The 20061-nt window shown below is 37.3% G+C and overlaps 1 protein-coding gene and 1 long non-coding RNA gene across 4 annotated transcripts in view; both read left to right on the plus strand.

Moving 5' to 3' along the window:
• The first annotated feature begins 4245 nt into the window (after positions 1-4245).
• Positions 4246-17315, plus strand: LOC139323951 (uncharacterized). 2 transcript variants are annotated; one of them, XR_011601032.1, is made up of 5 exons: positions 4246-4616; positions 7232-7298; positions 7872-7939; positions 11385-11432; positions 16950-17315. It is a non-coding gene; the product is annotated as an uncharacterized lncRNA (long non-coding RNA). The 2 variants fall into 2 exon arrangements; XR_011601033.1 differs by lacking the exon at positions 4246-4616 and adding an exon at positions 4923-5973.
• A 2374-nt stretch (positions 17316-19689) lies between these two features.
• The window catches only part of CHD2 (chromodomain helicase DNA binding protein 2), a 70873-nt gene continuing 70501 nt past the window's right edge, over positions 19690-20061 (plus strand). For both annotated transcript variants that reach the window (XM_070953546.1, XM_070953547.1), the window contains exon 1: positions 19690-19830. The gene's annotated coding sequence lies outside the window, so the exon portion shown is untranslated. The remainder of the gene's footprint in view (positions 19831-20061) is intronic.

The following is a 20061-nucleotide window of genomic DNA, read 5'->3' on the forward strand; positions in this document are numbered from 1 at the left end:
TTGCAGAACTAAACCAGACAATAATTGATCGATAACATACAGTAAGCATGAATAATATTGGAAATATTCTGATTAGAGCAAGAATAGATGGTGGTCTCTTAAGGCTGGCATTCCACTGGTACACCACAGCAGCTTCTTCAGGATCAAATTTGAATCCTGAGAAAAGCTAGACTGAAGTTTTTGCAGTATTTCAATGTCTTTCTTATTGTAATTTGCAGCAACCAAATAGTTAAAATATATAGTCATTTTTTCCCCCCTCAAAGATTCGGTCTCCTGTCAGAGATTATTAACACAAGAATAGCTTTTATTCCATCCCACCACTTTTACAAATATATATATCCTCTGTTGAGAAACTATATACCACCTAGCGCATTGCAGCTAGAATATTTCAGTTCCAGGGCAAATTCATAAGGCTTTCTTGTGTTAGAGAGTAAAGGCTAACCTTTCTCTATCTGAGACTCGAAGGACAAGAGCATCCCTGTTAGCTACACAACAAACTAAGTGCACTCTTCTTGAGTAGGTTGTTTTTAAAAAATTACTGTGTGTTGACAGCTGACACCCAAACCTAAGTGCTATGTAAAAAGAATAATCCGTTTTTCAAAACGGAGAACCTCTGACACACTTTTGCATCTCAGTTCTGCATTCAGCAGGCTGCAGCCTTGAGTTTCCTCTTTGGATTTCAACATACAGTGAAAGAAAAAGAAAAAAAAAACCTTCAGGCTGTTGCTACAATTTATCCAGAAGACTTTTGAGAACTTTGCAAATTAAGGAACCCAGTTAAATCAGCAACGTATTTATTGCGCCATAAAACAAACCCCTGAAATGTGCTTTATCGTTCTGTAGAGGATGCATAGCTAATAAACTCAGCAGGATTTCAAATAGCAATAGCACTTAGACTTATATACCGCTTCACAGTGCTTTACGACCCTCTCTAAGCGGTTTACAGAGTCAGCCTATTGCCCTCAACAATCTGGCTCCTCATTTTAGCCATCTCGGAAGGATGGAAGGCTGAGTCAACCTTGAGTTCATCTTTTCCATACTCAGTGAATAAAAGAAACCATAGTCAATCACAATGGGATAAGTCTATAGCCAAAGATTAATGAAAATTACAGTAGAAGAATTTTCCATGATTTGTTTGCTCCTAGCCTTCTTGCTTATTGTCCCCCTTGGTCCATAAATTATCACTATCAGGTTAAGGTGCTCACATATTTGAATTGATCCTCTTTTTTTTTTGGCTCCTGCATAGCATCCTGACTAAATACACTGTTATTCTGTAAAAGGACGGTAAAAGAACATGGCCAGGGGTGGGCTGCTGTGGGTTTGCTGGGGTTCGGGAGAACCTCTAGATAAGATTCTGTGCAGTTTGGAGAACCCCCAAATCCCACTCCTGGCTGGTCCCGCCCTACCCACCCCGCCCCTCTCAGGAGTCCCCACACGGCCTGTTTTGGATGCAAGTAAATGCAGAGTGTGGACAGAGGCTCGGGGAGGGCGAAAACCAGGCCTATCGGAAGATCGGGAAAACATGTCCAATTCCAGCCTTCAGAGGGCCTCCAGAGCCTGGGGAGGCCATTTTTGCCTTTCCAGAGGCTCGAGGAAAGCCTCTAGAACCCGGGGAGGGCAAAAATGGCCCCCACCATGGTGCAGGAGGCTGACTAGGCCACACCCATTATGGCCACACTCACCCAGCAAACGGGCGGAGAACCCCTTGCTAAAATTTTTGAAGCCTACCCCTGAACCTGGCATACTACTTTTGGGGTTTAATCTATCGTGTGAATGTAGCCTTCATTTTGCAGAATGGCCTGGAAAATATTTACTCGGATATTGATAGCTTCACAAATGATTAACTTGTCTTTTGCAAATGATGATGGGAGAGAGATGTAATTCCACTGTAGCTGAGTCACAGTGGCTTTTCCAAGACCTCTGTGACCATGGGTGTGGGGTTTAAGAGTTTCCTTTAATAGGAAATCTCATCTTGGAAGATGACCTTGCACTTTAATGAATGTATTCGGTCGTCTGTGACCCGTAATATGTTGGCATTGTGTTCTTTTTCTTGCTTCCTACTTTTCAAATGGGTTGGTTGATTCCATACAAGAATTCCTAGCCTTCCTTCAGAAGGTAGAAATACGGCTTGCATTCTTACTAGAAAGAAAAATGGGGCCTTCTAGAACCTCCTGCTAACATCAAAAGATGGTAGACGAAATAGTTTGCAATAGCCATCTTCATTAGTTAACAAAGGTCTATTTTGCTGGGACATATAGTCATAGAATACAGAATAACAGAGTTGGAAGGGACCTTGGAGGTCTTCTAGTCCATATGGTGTTCCCAGTTGCAATACATGGCTGTGAAAGTTGGACCATAAGGAAGGCTGAGCGCCAAAGAACTGAGGCGAGGTTCAATACAGGAACTGTGGTTATATGCACAATGGACTTTGATATGCAGTATTTATGTATTTAGTATTTATAAGGAAGGCTGAGCGCCAAAGAATTGAGGCCTTTGGACTATGGTGATGGAGAAGACTCCTGTGAATCCCTTGAACTGCAAGGCGATCAAACCGGTCAGTCCTAGAGGAGATCAACCCTGACTGCTCTTTAGGCGGCCAGATCCTGAAGATAAAACTCAAATACTTTGGCCACCTAATGAGAAGAAAGGACTCATGGGAGAAAAGCCTAATGCTGGGAAAGATTGAGGGCAAAAGAACGGGACGGCAGAGAACGAGGTGGCTGGATGGAGTCACTGAAGCAGTCGGTGTGAGCTTAAATGGACTCCAGAGGATGGTAGAGGACAGGAAGGCCTGGAGGAACGTTGTCCATGGGGTCGGGATGGGTTGGACACGACTTTGCAACTAACAACAACCATTCAGCCAACCAATGCAAAGACCTAGCTCCCTTGAGAAGTCCATCATGGTTGTAAAAATTGGAAGAGCAGAAGAGGATGGTCAGAGAAACAAGGTGGATGGACCCAAGTGATGGAGAGAGATAACATTGGAGGACCAGAAGGAGGACCAGGTTGGCCACAGATCTTCCTAGAGTTCTATTTCTCCAGACGATCAGGAGTCAGGAATGACTTGATGGTACATAACCATTCAAGCCAACCAATGCAAAGACCTAGCTCCCTTGAGAAGTCCATCATGCTTGTAAAAATTGGAAGAGCAGAAGAGGATGGCCAGAGAAGCAAGATGGATGGACTCAAGTGATGGAGAGAGACAACATTGGAAGACCAGAAGGAGGACCAGGTTGGGCACAGATCTTCCTAGAGTTCTATTTCTCCAGACGATCAGGAGTCAGGAATGACTTGATGGTACATAACCATTCAAGCCAACCAATGCAAAGACCTAGCTCCCTTGAGAAGTCCATGATGTTTGGGAAAACTGGAAAACCAGAAGAGGATGGCCATAGAAGCAAGATGGACGGACTCAAGTGATGGAGAGAGACAACATTGGAGGACCAGAAGGAGGACCAGGTTGGGGACAGTTGTTGCTGGAGAAGGTCCATCTCAAGTCAACAGACTTGATGACCCACAACCCATCAACTATTTGAAGGGTTGTGGGTGCGTAAATACACAACCACCAATGGAGTGGAGCATCCACAAGAGTTTGTAGGACGCATCTAGGCGGAATCCTCGTGGGAGGGGACGCTGGTCCCGCTTTAAGGTCCTCCACCAATCAGCGACGCCAGATTGTCCCCCCCTCCCCCAGTATTTTGAGGGAGGAGGGCTCCACCTTGAAGAGGCATGTCGTCATCCGAAGGGCGGGGCAACAGCTGCGGGGAAGAAGAGAGCGCGAGAACAGCTGCCCGCGGACCAATGGGAGCCCGTTACGCGTTCGTGGCAGCCAGCTCAATGCAGTTGGTTAAAAAAAAAAAAAAGAGGGAGGGGGGGAGTGGAAACGCCGCTGGTGCACAAAACGACGAAACGCATGGGCGGAGGGAGGTGGGGGGGGAAGAAAACACAGCGAGAGAGAGAGAGAAAAAAAAAAGAGAGAGAGAGAAAGGCGAGCCAATAGCGAGCCGTAGCCTGGGGACAGGCGTAGCGCGAGCTCGAGCCAGGAAAGGCGGCCAATAGGTTTCTGGAGGAAGGCGAGCCAATAGGGAAGCGGCCCGGGCGCAGGCGCGGCGGAGAGGAAGCCGAGGCGCGCGCCGGCCCCGCCCCCCCTCTCCCTCCCTGCCGCAGTAGTGGCTGAGGGAGCGAGGGCGGCCATTTTGGGAGTCTGGGCAGGGGCGCGGGGTGGGGGAGGGGAGGGAAGCTTCGCGGAGAGACGGCAAAGACAGGCAGAGGCTTCCCTCACACACTCGCTCGCACACGGCGCAAGATGGCCGGGCGGACGGCTGCTTCGCGAGCGGCTGCGGCTTTTTACTCCCCCCCACCTCCGTTTTTGGGGGTGCCTCTCCCGCCAAACTTCCCGGGCCGAAAGCGGCCTCAGGGTCGAGGGGGGGTGTCCGCCGGCCCGGGGTCCCCGAGTTTGTGGGGTGGTGGAGGGTATCCTGTCCCGGTTGAGGCGGACCCGAGAGCCAAACCTCTGCGGCAAAGCAGCCTCGGCTCTCCCGCCGCCCGCCGTCCCTCCCTGCGGGAGGGGATGCCTCCGCTCGACTCGCCTGGCTTCTTCCCTCACCCTCAGGACGGTGAGTATCGCCTCGGCTGCCGCCCTGCCATGTCCTTCTCCTCCGTCTCTGCCGACGCCCTCCGCCATTGTCTCTTTGTCCTTGAGGAAAACAAGATGTCCTTGGAGCCGCCGGAGAGAGGGCGGGCGGGCGGGTGTGTGGAGGGAAGAAAGTCGGCAAAAACCCGGCTTTTTTGCCCGACTCCCATCGGGGTGTCTGTGTGTGGGGGGGTGTGTGTGGAAAAAAAGACCCCCGACCCGAACGCCTCGAAAGCAAGAGCGGGTCCCCGTCCCCCCCCCCAAACTAGACTCGGGTCGCCGAGGCTTCCCCGCCGTTAGGAATAAGGAGCCCGCGCTTCCAAGGGAAGAAAAGCCGCCGCCTCTTCTTCCTCGGATTGGGGTTTTTTCTGGTAGAAAGCCGGGGAGCCCCCTTTTCCCACAGTCTCGGGGTGCCCCCCCCAAATTTAGTGTGTGTGATGGGGGGGGTATAGAAGGACTAATTAGAAGAAAGAAGGATCGATGCTGGCGACGAGGTGGGATTCCTTGTTGCCCTTCATGGGTTTTGTTGAAAAGTCCACATTTGTGGGTGTGGATGCTCCTAAAACGAATTTTTCTTTTTTGAAGGGGGGGGGGGAGAATGTTACATGGAATGAAAAACGTAATGTGGACTTCCAAGCTTTGCCTTTCTTTCCCCATCCGTGGTAAAAGAGGCTGTTAAAACGCCCTCTTGTTCCTTTTTTGTTTTAAGAGAGGAACCCCCCCACCACCACCACAGTTTTGAATTGGGGGGGGGGGTTCCGGGTAAGAGATTGCTGGTTAGGCGCAGCAAAAAGCCTGACATATCAAGGAGGTTGATGTCAAACCAGAGCCGCCATTGAACTGCAGTTTTCCTCCTTTCTTTTTCTCCCCCACCCTCCCTTACCCAGCAGAAATCTAGGGATTATATGACACCCCCCCTTTCCCTAAATATCAATGGGGTCCATACAATTCTTCCTCATACAGATTTGCAAGGTCTGGGTGCTGGATTTCTGTATTTTTTTCTTAGAATAATTGAAGGGCAGGTAATCTGAGGGTAGTTTGCTATGGAGCTACAGAGGGTGGGGGGTCTGCAGCAAATTGGGACAACACCCTCTTAAAATACTTGGAGCAGGGAAATGAAAGGTATACTGTGATTCCGTATACAGGATGTCTGCGACAAAAAGTCTCCAATTCTTTAAAGACTCGCCGTCCTCCATTGTGATTGAAAGAGGAAAAGAGCCCTGCTTTATTTTTTTTTTCCTCCTTCTTGTAAGAACAAAAGACGCCATGGCTGCCTCTTTCTCTCCAAACAAATTTGTTTTTCTGTATTTGGGTGTTGGCATTAACTCTTTCTCAACTAGGTATGTGGAAACAATTTGCAATGAGATTTTTTTTTTTTTGGTCGTTGATAACAAAACTAAAGAAAGATTTATCCAAAATGAAAGATTCTAGTGAAAGTTTAGGATGAAACGTATGAGGTGCATCTTTTAGAAGTATGCCAGTTATCTAATTGAGTAAGCTAAATAGAGTTGATGAGTTAAAAAGAACTAGCAATTGGTAATGAAGTATACATGAAAACAGTTTAAAAGTTGGAGAATGTGTCTTTGTGATGTGTTGCATTTGAAGTTTGAATTTTCTGACATTTTTCTCATGCAAATTTAATCTTTAAACCTTCATTAAGCGAAAAAAAGCTTAAAATGCTTTGTTACTTTTTTGTTGGTTTCAGCCTTAATGTTTGGAACTTAACTGTTAAAATGAAATTTGGATGATAGGCTGTCCATTTTTAAAATGGTTGTGTTAATTAATTTGTCTTAATGTGTTTATTTTCCTTCTGGATCAATATGTAATATTTCTTAGACTTTGTACTGTTAAAAGTTTACCAGATAAAGTTCTGGCATGTAGCGACCATTTGGTATATTTTTATAATATTAGCAAATATTTTACAATCCTTTGGAGATGTGGCTTTACCTGATTAATCAATCAAAAGCTGTTGTGAAGCATGTATTTAAACATTCTATATAGAATAAGTAGCTCTGAGGTTTCACTGAAACTTTAAAGTTATGATTATGGATTTGAAAGTCTTTTTCTATGACTGAAAAATTGTAATAAAGCCAACAGTTAAAAATGGCCAAGATTTTTTAAAATTATTTATTTTACAGAAAATGAGATTAAAGCGAGAGAAAAATTTGGATACTTCTGTGGATTATAAAAAACTTAACTTTCAAAACGGCTTTATAAAATTATCTCAGGTGAAATCTCAGTTAAGATAATGTAATTCCATCGCTTCCAACAGTAGAAGTATATTTAAATGTGTGTAACCTTGAGAATAAGAGGAATCTAAATATGTTTGACTTTTTTCATAGTTGCAGTTGCATGACTTGGTTTTGGGATAGTCTTTGTTATGACACTTCTGTTGTGTCTTTCTTAAGAGATGATAAAAAAAGATTGCATTAAGCAGAAAACTTGTACAGAAATACTTTTTTATAGCCTGAGAAACTTTAGAAAATAGTGCTTAACTTTATAGATAGCACTGACATAATTTTAAGTATTTTATTTAATAGGTATCTGCAAATATTAAGAGAATACATGTTTGATTAATCTAAATATATTTTTCTTTAGGTGTTCTATGAATATTTGACACCTCAATAACAGATGGCTTATAAGAGCTGCCCAGAATTTTTTGTAGGTAAGAATTAACTCATTTTGTTTCTCAGCTTTGAAGAAATGTGTCCCTTATATATAAAATATTTACCCTAAAAAGAAAAAAAAATGAAACTTCATTATGATTATATTTAATTTATTTGATTAAAGTTGAAAAAAATTGGTGAATTTTTGATAAGGTCCTATTGATCTTACTGGTGCATATCTCCTATAAACCTGTATTAGAGAATGTAAGCTTCCAATTGAAACTTGCCTAGGCAACTTACATACAAGTAAATTACTTTCATTTTAAAATACATTATGATCAAGTTTCGTATCAAATGAGAAAAGTAGTCGTAATACTTGCACCAAAGGGATGATCAACTTAAATCCAAAATGTGCATTATAAATATGTAGAAATACACACACACACACACACACACACACACACACACACACACACACAGAGAGAGAGAGAGAGAGATACACACATTTATGTGTTTGAGGACTTTTCTGTAGTTTTTCTGCTTTAAGTCTTTTGGTGTCTATGTTGAATGCCATTTTTGACACAAACATGTACATATATATGTATACTTTATATATATTTTCTTTTTTAAAGATTTCCCTGACTTCTAATAACTAGAAGGATCCAGATGGAGCTAAAGGAGAACATATTAGCTGTTTCAGGTATTTTTTAATTTATTCTTACTTGAATAATGCAGATCTTTTACATCTTGGTTTCTTTCTAGCCTTTATGTCTTTAACAGAATCTTTGCTTGCAATTTGGAATACCCTTCTAAACCTTAAAAATAAAGTATTTTCAATATTACTACGAACTCATTATAATTGTTAAATATTATAACTCTTAATATTTTTAGCATTAGAGATGAAATTAACAATATTTGAAAATGATTACTCTGCTATCATAAAACAAATGCTCATTGAGTAGCTCATATTAAATTTAAAGTTATCTTTAATTTTCATAGACGTGTTGAAATTTTAAGTAAACTTCGTCTATTTTCCTAAACACTGTGATACTTCCAATTATCCAGTTGATGGTTTCTACAATCCCACTTATCTGTTGCATCAATTTATTTATTAAATTTTACATTAAAACCTGAAGGTCATCCTGATGAAGCAAATTTTGTTCACACAGTCATTTGCTTAATGCAAAATTTATCTTATAATACACCTAGATACATTTTCCTTTGCATAATCCAACTTTGAACAGTAATTGACTGTTGATACAAGATATTGTTAAGTATGAACACAGAAAAGAGATGATAGAATTCATTCACAGAGTTTTGGTTCTCAACTGGTTAATACTTGAAAAATTAAAAAATGGAGGTTCTTAAAACAAAATGCATGTTTTGCTTAGAAATTGATCAAACTTATATTACTGGTTGTTTAGATTTTTTCCCCCTGTTTTTACTAAAATCCAGTCCTTTTAAGTTATTTAAACTGAGTGACCATTTATCAATTTAAGACGTTACCTTCAAATGTTGAATCTGACTATTTATCATATTTGCCGTATGAGCTACCTGGAAATGGAATAGAGAAGTAGAAATATAGTAAATTATTAAATATAAAATGCTGATAAAAATAATGCAATCCTTTATTTTACAAGTAAATAATTACTACCAAGGATAATAGATTAGATTGCATTTCTGTTTACATGGTTTTAATAGTGAACAGAAAACTGACAAAATATCATCCCTTGTGTCATTTTTAGGACAAACCTTATAGACCTAGAATAAATTTTGAGAATAGGTAATATATTTTTACCCTTTTTTGTCCTTTTCAGTGTTCTAGAACATGCACATTGCACATTCAGGATAGAATGAAGGAACATTTAAATTTAAATTTTCCTGCTACTGCACCAGAGATATGTTGAAACATTAAGTTTCATCATTTTAATTGATGATGACTTTGGCATATTTTCTTTATTTTTGACAAAATTCCATTGTAAAACAACTTGTATTTTTTTTCCTGTAAATTAAGTATAATTTCTATACCACTGTAATGAATGTTGTAAAAGGGGCAACAGGAAATTTCAATGTCAAGAATCAAAGCGACGTTACTGCATTAGTTTAGTCATTCAGACTCCTCTAGATTCAAGGAAATTGGAAAATCTTAGATCTCACCTAAATCTCTTTAGAATTGTGAATCATTATAGTATTCTAAATTAATTCCCTTGGCAAATATTGTGACATTAAAAAACATCTAACACTTAAGCGCGTTTTCCGTGCTCTAATTGAGGATAAGTATCAGTGTATGAAATGTTGATGTTTATAGCATTCACTAGTTGATAGCATAACAAATTCTGTTTATTGGGAAGGTTATGAATGTGTCAATGCTAAAAAACGGTATGAAAATCTGGACTCTGTATTTTTGAAAAATCATGTACCTGTAGTGTGTTTCTTCTGAAATGTATTATATAGTCCACTACATGGTGAGGTCAGACTAATAAAATATTTCAATCTCTAAAGTTAAAATGATGGAATGTAAAGACAACCATCACGTCATCACCACCTCCCAAAAAAGAAAGGCTGTTAAATTTGCAGTTATACGAAAATGTATCCCAAAATGTTTGGTGGGATTTGCTTCAGAGAAAATATGCCTAGGAAAATGATATGGAACCGTAATGAAAATCCATCTGTTAAGTAAATCCAGAATTGACTTTGCTACACTAATTTATGAAAATTAGAATTGTTTGCAAATTGAAAACATACATATTTTGTGAACAAATAGAGGTATCTCATTAGAGTATTGCCTGAACATGTCTAATAATATGTGAATCCCCCCCCCCCCCATTATTGAATGAAATTACATGAAGGAAATTAGGTGATCAGATGCTAAATACCTAAGTAGCTGAGAAATTCAAAAGTTTATCATCTTCCCAACATGTATCAGCTTCCTATCTTCCATACTAAGTTTCAAAATTGTAGATAGAATGTTTCATCTTGGAGACTTCTGAAGCTTGCAAATATGTTTGCAAATAGTTTACAGTTTCCAGAATTATTAGTTACTATGTCGCTTTAAGAATTCTGGTACTTTTGGTCCAATACATATGGCAGTTCCAAGATTATTCTTGGAATTTTAACAATCTTGTTAAATTTAGAATTTAGCAACAATGATAACAGGTTTATTAAATTCATTCTTGATTTTGAAAGATGTCAAATAGTGTTGTATAACATTAGACCTATATTTGCTTAATAATAACTTTGATTAGCTTCCTTGACTTTTCCCCTTAAAAAAATTATTCTGTTACAAAACTTAAAATTTTTACAATATTCAGTTTACAGAGTTGGTATGGTATTGTGATTAAGGTGTTGGACTAGAAATTGGAGATTTTAACCTCCATTGCTCATTGGGTGGTTTTGGGCCAATCTCATTCTCAGCCCAACCTACTCCAGAGAACCTACCTCCAGCCCAACCTACTCCAGAGAAAACAAGTAGGAGTGAGTTCTTAAATACTCTCCCTTGGGTTTCTGTACAAAAGTTGGGATACGCACATAATAAATTTGAATTGATTACCTAAATGTGCATTTTAAAATATTTAAATATTGATTGGTTGTATTTAAAGTCTAGGTGCAATGTTAACACTTACTTTAAAAGACATTTCTATGAAAAAAAAAATAGTCCCAATACTTACACAGCACATGACATTCATAATCTATTCATGTTTATACTTTGTTATTGTCCAAAGAACCGTTGGGTTCTCCTCATGTTAAGGAAAGACTACAGTATAAAGGTAGTGGGACCTTCCCTAGGGCTGCCCTATGAGTAGTCATTATTGTAGTAGTGGTACGTGGGATTGATGTGTGATAATTTTTTTTCTGTTGCTAGATAGCATGATAGGAGAAGGGTAAAATAAGAAAGCCCTAAAACGTAATACTCACAGGCTTTCACAAAAAAAGCCTATTGTACATTGGAGTCATAATGCATAAAGTAGTAAGTCTGCTTGAGAAAACAGGCAGCAACGTTATGCTTTAGTCTTGAACATAATCTTAGTATGCTAAGAGCATTCAATGAAATCACAATTTTTTTTCTGAATATATGTAGATAGGATTTTATTGGTGATATATTAAATTAATTTATTAAACAAAAGATATTTAATTTTTCTCTTCAGGTACATTGAACTGATTCCATAAAATACCTGATTCTGTATGGTGTACTGGTAAGTTGCTACCTCAGTATATTACTATGAGTGCTTTTGTAACTGTGTTTTAGCATGTTTTGTAGAAAAGATCTAAAATTACAAAACTCTCTTAATTAAATGAGCCATGTTTCCAGGATAATTAAAAAAAAAAGCAATCCATAATATTCTTGGAGGAAATTACTCTATCATTAGGAAAATTGTTTTAACAATTTTCCAGATAGCATAATAAAAATATACCTCTGAATCTACCATATTGATGAGGAGTCCGCTTAACCCTCTTTATCAATACATGTCTTTTTTATTGACTGCCTTTTTTTTCATATATAGTATGCCAATTTTTGGTTTAAAGTAGTTTGCTCCAAGAAAAGCATTACCTGCTTCTGTTGATTGTACAATCACTTGAACAAGTCAATTTTGAAAGTAATTAGATATCTAACTTATAGTCTATCACCTGTTTAAAATTGTTGAAAGGTCTGTTCTAGCATCTCCTGGGTTACCTATAATTATCCTATTGCATGGGGCTGGAAATAAATTTTAACATTCATTGAGATACATAGAATCTAAAGCTCCTACTTTTTAGAATGTGGCATATCTGATCATATAAAAGTTCTATAACACTATCACTGTAATAACGGACATTTTGTAAAAATATACTAGCTGGTTTTCTAAAATTATTCAGCGTTAGAAGCAAGACCATGTTATTTAATACAAGGTTTAAAAAAATTGTGCTATATTTTCCTTTGGTCAACAAAACCTGTTGATCAAAAATTATGCTCGTGTTTTAGGGTATATGTTTAACGTGCTATGAGACAGAATTATCACTGGTGTGTGTATATTTGGATTCTAAGAAAATTCTTTATAAATCAGGTCATCTCATTGAAGGATAGCATTTGAGTGCAGTAGCTACTTCAGTATGTTCTGTTCAGTAAACATTTTTCTGGAGTGATTGACTATGCTCAGAAAGCCAAGTTGGGTAATTCCTCCAAAATCCTGCATCTGAATTAGTATATTGTTATGTGATGAACTCATACTCCATGTAAGCAGTTCTCAACCCTTTAAAAAAATCACAAGAAGGGTAATGTTCAGGCATTCTGTTGATATATTTATTATTTATGGTAAATTTGAAGACTCAAACATTTCAGTGCTTTACCCTACTCTTACCTAGAATTCTTCTGCACCTCGCAATTGAGAACAACAGTTCTATATATTGCATTGTTCAGATCAGCCTTACTCCACCCAGTTGCCATTGGTTGGCACTTAAAATACAGTGGTGACTATACCTTCAATAATATGGAGAGCACTAATTGGAAAACAATACTTTAGACAAACCAGCTCAGTTGATTTAGCAGAGTTTTTGTACAGAAAGTTAAGCTTTATTTGCTTAACAACAGGATGCTACGTCTGAAAAGGTTTAAGACATAGGAAAGGAATACCCAGTCTTCCAAATATTGCTAAACTGCAATTTTAGCAGCTTTCACATTGAGCTTTGCTATTTGGCTTGGTGGGAATTCTATTTGAACAACAACACCTTGAAAGCCACAGTATCCCAAACTCTTTATTTCATTACAATAAACAGCTTATTTGAAAGTACCATTGAACTTAGTGGGATAAACTCAGGAATAGATCTGGAATTATAAATATGAAGTATAATTTATAATATCAGCATATCTCCCTTGATTAATAATTTTGTTGGAAATTCTAACTCAGGATGATCCAAACCATGTAATAATTAGATATATGACTTTTACACATTAATATAGCATGCTACAAACAAAACAAGAACTAGAAATGTTTGAAAATGCAAAAAAAATTGACTGTATGATAGTTTTATGGGACAACACATTAAAAAGGACAAGAGAAACCAGTGATGAAAAATGGAAATATTTTATATGCACCTTCAAGTAAAAGGTGTTTATTTTCTAAATATCCCTTTCTGTTTAACTGAAATATGTTTAAACAATAACTTACCAAGATAATAATGGTTTCATGTTACAGGTTCACATTGCATTCTGATTAATTTGAATGCTGAGATTCTATCATAAATGCTTTTTATTTGTTATTCCAGAATTCTATAACCACTATTTTACAAACAAATGTTAATATGAATTAAGTCCCATATGGCAGTAGTCTTACTTTTTGGCATGCAGTCCCCAAAACATATTTACCATGAATTTTTAGTCATATTTTAGTCATATTTTAACTGTGGTAAACAACCAGCAATCATAGAGCACTGGCCAGATCTTAGGTAGTTGATGTGAGTGAAGTGTATCTTAAAATATGTGCGCTGTATTCCCTTGTAAGCAGTTCATTTGTAGGGATGGTTACAAAAAAGTGAAGGTTAAGATGAGAAACATTGGTTCCTTAACCAAAAAATTCACATGATTTGAGTGCATACACATCTATACAGTAGTGACAAAATATAATAAACTAAATTAATAAATAGTAAGACCGTGTCTTTCATCCAACAGAACTGTTAAACTGGGAATAGATAATCCTTAAAAACACAAATCAGTGTTTATTTTCTTCTTCTTATTCCTCCATATTTCTTCCTCTTTTTGACTTTCACCTGCCCCCATTGGGTTAACATTCCAGAGATACTTCTTTACCAGATTTCTCAATGCCTTCAAAAATGGCAGAACTTCTAATGTTCCAGAAAAATTCTTAAAATTTCTGGGAGATTTTCCAAACTGTATCTGCCTTGAAAGTAGCCCATATTGAACTGTATAGCACAAAGAAACAACAGGAGTTGATCAAAGGAAATATTTCATAAAGTTTTGTATTATGTAATAAAATGTTTTATGATAATTTTTATGTCATAAATGTTTTATAAAATTTGTCAAATTTCAATCCATGGGTTCCAGGTTTTGGACTCAGTCTGTAAATTAGCCCATTTGAGGTATTTTGGTTCAAAAATAGTTGCTCTACAATGCACCATTTTTCCCAGTCAAAGGATGCAGACACAGGAGTTTCAGTAGTATAAAATCTCTTTGGGAAAACCTTGTTTGCTTGCTGCCTATTTCTCAGTCTGTTCCTTACTGAAGAACATCCTATGACACCCATAATTCTTCAGCAACTACTGGGAGAACCTAAATGAGTGTTTATCTCAGTACTTTGCAAAAGTGGTAATAAGAATTAAACTTGAATCTTAGTATCGTTTCTAAAAATGCTACTTTGAGCTAATTAAAATTCTGAAATTCTTAAAATTGTCAGATTTTCTAAGCAGCAAATGGGATTTAGATGATCTCATTTTTAGGAAATTGCATATTAAATACAGCTTAGAATACCTGGTGATGTCCATTTAAATGATTAATTTTGAATCTTTTACTCATATCACCACTCATACTATTGTTCATTTATTGAACAAAAGCTTTAAATATTGACGCAGTACTATATCAGTATTAATATATGGAATTAACTCAGTATTGCATTATCAGCATACCTGGCGAATTATAAAATTTAAGTATTAAGGGTATAATTTATGAAATAATATTTTACACAATCAAAAACTTGTGGAGTTCAATAGAAATGAATTTGTATGATGTGTCCTGACATGTTTATTCTGTTGTTACTTGTTATACAATCTGTTGAACCATTGAGGTTTCTAAAGTAAAAACATGTACATTGTTTTTGTAGAAAATGATCACTTCTGTCATTTCCTTTTGGATTAATACAACTGAGTTATGGGAAAATGCTAGTTAAATTCACCTTAAAAATGGAAAATGACAACTATTCAAAATTTTGTAGTTATTTATGTCTGAGATGTCCAGTTTATTAATGTGTATCTGATACATTTGAGAGTCCAGTTTGTTAACATATCTCTGGATTGTGGTGTTTTCATAGAAGTAGAATGGATGCAGTGTCATTTGTGGTACAGGCCCTTCAATTGGATTGTACCCAAATATAGAATATAAGTAATATATTTCTGTTGATAATTATATTTAAAAGAGCTTCACTTGAATATTTTTGTGGTTGGACTCTATTAAATCATTGGCATATGCTATATAGTCTTTGGAATAATAACAGAAACCATCAAGTATTCTCAACTTTACTTTTTAGGTAGGGGTTTTTCTTCTTCACCTTTGATCTGCTTTTGTTACCATCAAACATTTTGCTGGATTTCTAGTCATTGCAAAAACTGAATAGTTTTGACTTGGATGAATTTAAATTTAACATATCTATGTTGTCAATATTTTTTTGTTTGAAACAATTGAAAATAATTTCTATATTACCATGGGATGAGGAGAATAATTAAAGTTGATGCAAGGAAACCAAGGTGCCTTTAAGATACTCGGTTGCAGCAAAATGGTGGCTTGAGTTTATGCTATACTGCTGCATATACAGTACAATGTAATAGTGGGTAGTGGTAAGAAAATGGGAGGTTCTTGATATAATCAATCAAGGGATGACATGTTCTTGAACCAATCACTATGGATTCTCCATCCCTAGCTTCCCATTTTTTTTATTTGATAGCTACATTCGAAATGCATCATGAATAAATCATTCCCTAAAGTTTTATCCCTCATAGTTTTTAGGGATCAATATGTTTTGCTGGTGCTTTGCGAGAAAGAAATTTCTTCATTTCTGAAGCTTTTTTTGGAAACCCAATTTCAAGAAAATGTTGACTTTGACTTGAAATAGGTCTTAGACATTGATTTTGGCAGATCTGCTGAAATTCTTCAGTAATTGTTAGGTATTCCACAGAAAATCTCCTCCCTTCAGATAAGCATATTTGATGCTGCTTCATCTGTTGGATCTTGCCCCTAGAGTGAAATCAGATGGGGATAATTAAGTTATGGTTAAGAAGGGACAAAAAATAATGAGGCTACAATATCATTTTGATTAAACAAGCCAATCTACTTGTCCACATAAAATTGAACCTGAAATAATGTAACTTTCAGGTGGTAAGTCATACTTTGGGAGAATAAGATAATTTATTATTAGGAATTTTATAAAAGTCTAAATAGTTTTCTCAGTTTTTGCTTACATAAACCAGAATAAAAGAATCTTGTATTAGAAATAAACTGAGATAACTTTGAATATAATCAGTTCTATTAGAAATAAGCTGAGATAACTTTGAATACAATCAGTTCTATTTTCTGAAAACATTACTTGTTTAGTAATTTTCCTTAGGCTTTTCTTTTGGACACCTGTTACATCTTCAGCAGGAGAGCTATCTATTGGTTTCTCTAGTAGTGCTACATTGCTTGCAAAAGTAATATATTTTCTAACATTGAAGCCTCCATTTTGCTTTTATGTTGCCCATTGAAATTCCAGAAGTCATACCTGTTTGCTTTGGAGTTTTTCTAAGCTAGATTCTACTTTCAACAGAAAGCAGGGAAATGCACTGACATTAATATTGTTAAAATATTACTACTTGTTCAATAGTATTAATCTTGATATTGATTTAGCTTTTTACAATGTGTTGAAAATATTTTCAAATATCCTTAGATATGAGTTAAAAATGTTGATTATTTTAAATTTAAGGATAAAATTACCTGCATTCCAACAGCATTTTCTTTTAATTTTTTTATAAAGAGTCCAGAGAAAGGAAGAAACTCAAAGGGAGACAACGATTTCCAAATCAAGATGGCAGCTCCACTGCTGAGAGGTTCAGAAAATGAACTAGTGCATGATTGCTGAGTATGCCCTTCCAAGAAAGGGATTCTTTAACATGGACCACGATTGTCTAATCTACAGAAAATTTGAGCTAATTGTAATCTTATATTCTGTTTTTATTTTTAAAAAATCTGTGTTTCCAGGCTCTTGGGATTAGCATTCAGTTGGGGATGAAGGGCTGGAAGGGGCTGATCAAATTTTGCAAACAGGGATGTATAAAAATGTCTGTCCCTTATTTAATTGGCACAAGTGCATTGCTATTTAAATAAAAGTATTTTTTTCATATTTATTCTTGTTTGTCATCTTTTGGGCTGAAACAATCTTATATGATTTGTTGGTATTAATAAGAACAGTTTGATTATTGAATGAGTTCAATACTTTCACCAACTATTTCAAAACTTTAAACGATTCCTCAGTTTGCCTTTTCAGTAAGATTATCAATTTAAGAGAGTTCTGTATTATGATTCTTATTACTGCTTGTAAATGTCAGTTACATGTTCTCTTAATATTGGTTAAATGAAGATGGGCATAGTTCACATCTGTGAATTGGTGCAATTCTTAGAATGGTACAAATCTAATGATGTGTTTTCTGTGGATCTATGGATGGGCGCTGTGGTCTGGACCTTTCTAAGGCTGGTTTAATGTTCATGTACCTAAAAACTGACACCTGCTTTTCTGAATACTTGTATACTTCGATTTCCTCGTTGTTGTATGTGGGTTTGATCATATATAACAATACTATTTGGTTTACTGTTGATACAAGTGTCCAAAGCATTCATGGTGTTGCTACATTGATGTTCCAGTTCATTAAGAGTTGGATAAAGAACTTAGCCAAAATCTTTAATTCAGTTGTCTTATGTTCTCCATAAAAATTAATCTTACTATTTTTACTACATTTACTAAAATCTTTTAAACTTTCCATTCCAATTGATGCATACAAGATTCATTTTAGTGACATACTGATGTATAAAAAATATTGATGGGAATGTATCTAAAATACAAAATGAATGTGTGATGTTGACTTTATTGACAAGAGTAATCATGCCTTTGAAGTAAATGTGGATGGTTGGCCATTTATGCCATCTTTTGATGTGTTTGTTTGCTTCATTGGTGGCTTAATTCTAGGCTAATGCAATTTCTTGTATATCTAATTTGGTTTTAAAAACTGGTATGAATAATGGTATTAATTGACCTCTTCCCAAATCTCTAATTGGGCAACTGTGTTAAGTACTTTGCTATCGGATTGTTCACTTAGAGTGATTTGGACCTTTTTTTGGACTGAAAAAATATGGAGAAATGACAAATGATGGCTACTATAAATAGTAGAATTTGTGATTCATTTTGATTGTCTCTCGCTCTAGATCAATATCTTTGTCCAGATATTAGGGGTCATGATAAAACCCTAAAACTTCCAAGTATGGAAATGGTTGAAGACGGAATGCTGGTTTTATTTTTGCTCATGAGTTGGAAGCGGTTTTGCTAATATTGATATTTGGCGCTGAGGTTCCGCATGTGCGGAAAAATCATTATAATTCAGCTACATCCCAAGATCAGTTTATGGTCTTTATGTAGACCAGTTGACATGGATTTATTTAACTACCTTGGTACCAGATGACCTAAACACAATGGATCTGATTTTGCCCCTTCCAGATGGAACCACTAGGGAGGCGCCATTGAGTTTTGAGGAGCTGATACATAAAACTTTTGTTTCTATTTGGAATTCTAAAATTAATGGCTTAGAACCAACAGATTGCCATAACCAAGTAGAACCATTGAAGAGATGACTTCTACTGAAACTACCCATTGGGGTGCTTGCCAACCCATGTACCCTACCAACGCTAATCCAGGAGCCCCAAGTCCCACTTTCCTTCCACCAAAATGGCCCTTTGTGCCACAACTTCCTGTCCAGGGAGGAAGTAATTTTGATCCAAGGGCATAAATATAAGCCAGCCCTTTTCCAACAAAAGCAACCAATAATTTCTCTTTTGGCTTAGAAAGGGTGTCTGAACCAGATGGAGTTAAGTTGCCCCCTCCACAGATGGGAGTTGGCTGGAGATAGTAGTGATGGGGAGTAAGTTCCCTTTAGATGGAGGCTCCCTTTTTCTTTTCTTTTCTTTTTTTTTTTTTTGGGTGGAAATGAAGGGGTGGGTCTATGGTACATCACCTGAGTTGTGGGGTAAATGTAGAGAGTGTCAATCAAAGGCAGAGCTCAGAGCTGGGAAGAAAGCTCTAGATGGCGGCTGTGCCTTGGAGAGCGCGCTGAGCCTCCTGCCTTTTTTCCCCTCCTCTCCGCCACTTTTGCGCAACTTTGTGTAACTTTTGGGCGTCCTCAAGGGGCTCCTGCGGCCCCTGGTCTCTTGTGGAGGCCGGTGCGAGGGGGATCGTGCGTTTTTCGGGCAGAAAAAGGAGCTTTGGGGGGGACTCTTTTTTTCCCTCTCCCTTCGCCTGGTTAGAAAGAAACAGCCCAGGTCGTTGTTTTTCCCAGCTTGGAAGCCATGGCGTACCTCCATTTTTGTGCGCTCTCTTAATGAGCTTTTTCCTCCGGATCTTTTTTTTTTTCCCCTCTCCCTTTTTTAAAAAAAAAAAAAAATATTCCTTTACGGCTTTTAATGATTGCCGGTGGCGATTAAACAATTGCGGGATCGTATGGATTAATTTCGGATGTGTTATTTTTTTTAAACAAAAAAAAAGAAAGCGGATTTCTTTCTTTTTTTTCCTGCGTTGCGTTTGGAACGTTCGGAAGCGAATGTTTTCCCACGACTAGAAACCGGGTTGGGGCTGGCGTTGGAGCCTGGCTCAGGTAGGTGGGCGATGATTATCATTTTTTTAGGGGGGATTTTGCCCCCTTTTTTCGGTTTTTTTCTTTTTCTTTTTCCCTTTCGACCGATTTTCCAACGATCCTGGAATGACGCAATAAAATACCGAGAATACTTGCTTCCAGGGTTACTTCGGGAAAGTTTTGTAGGATGCTCCCCAGGGCTGTGTTTCCTTCGCGTGTTTTTTTTTTTTTTAAAAAAAAAGATAAATATTT

The sequence above is a fragment of the Pituophis catenifer genome, unplaced genomic scaffold (assembly GCF_029215685.1).
Source record: "Pituophis catenifer annectens isolate HBS135680 unplaced genomic scaffold, rPitCat1.0.hap2 SCAF_14, whole genome shotgun sequence".
Taxonomy (NCBI): domain Eukaryota; kingdom Metazoa; phylum Chordata; class Lepidosauria; order Squamata; family Colubridae; genus Pituophis; species Pituophis catenifer.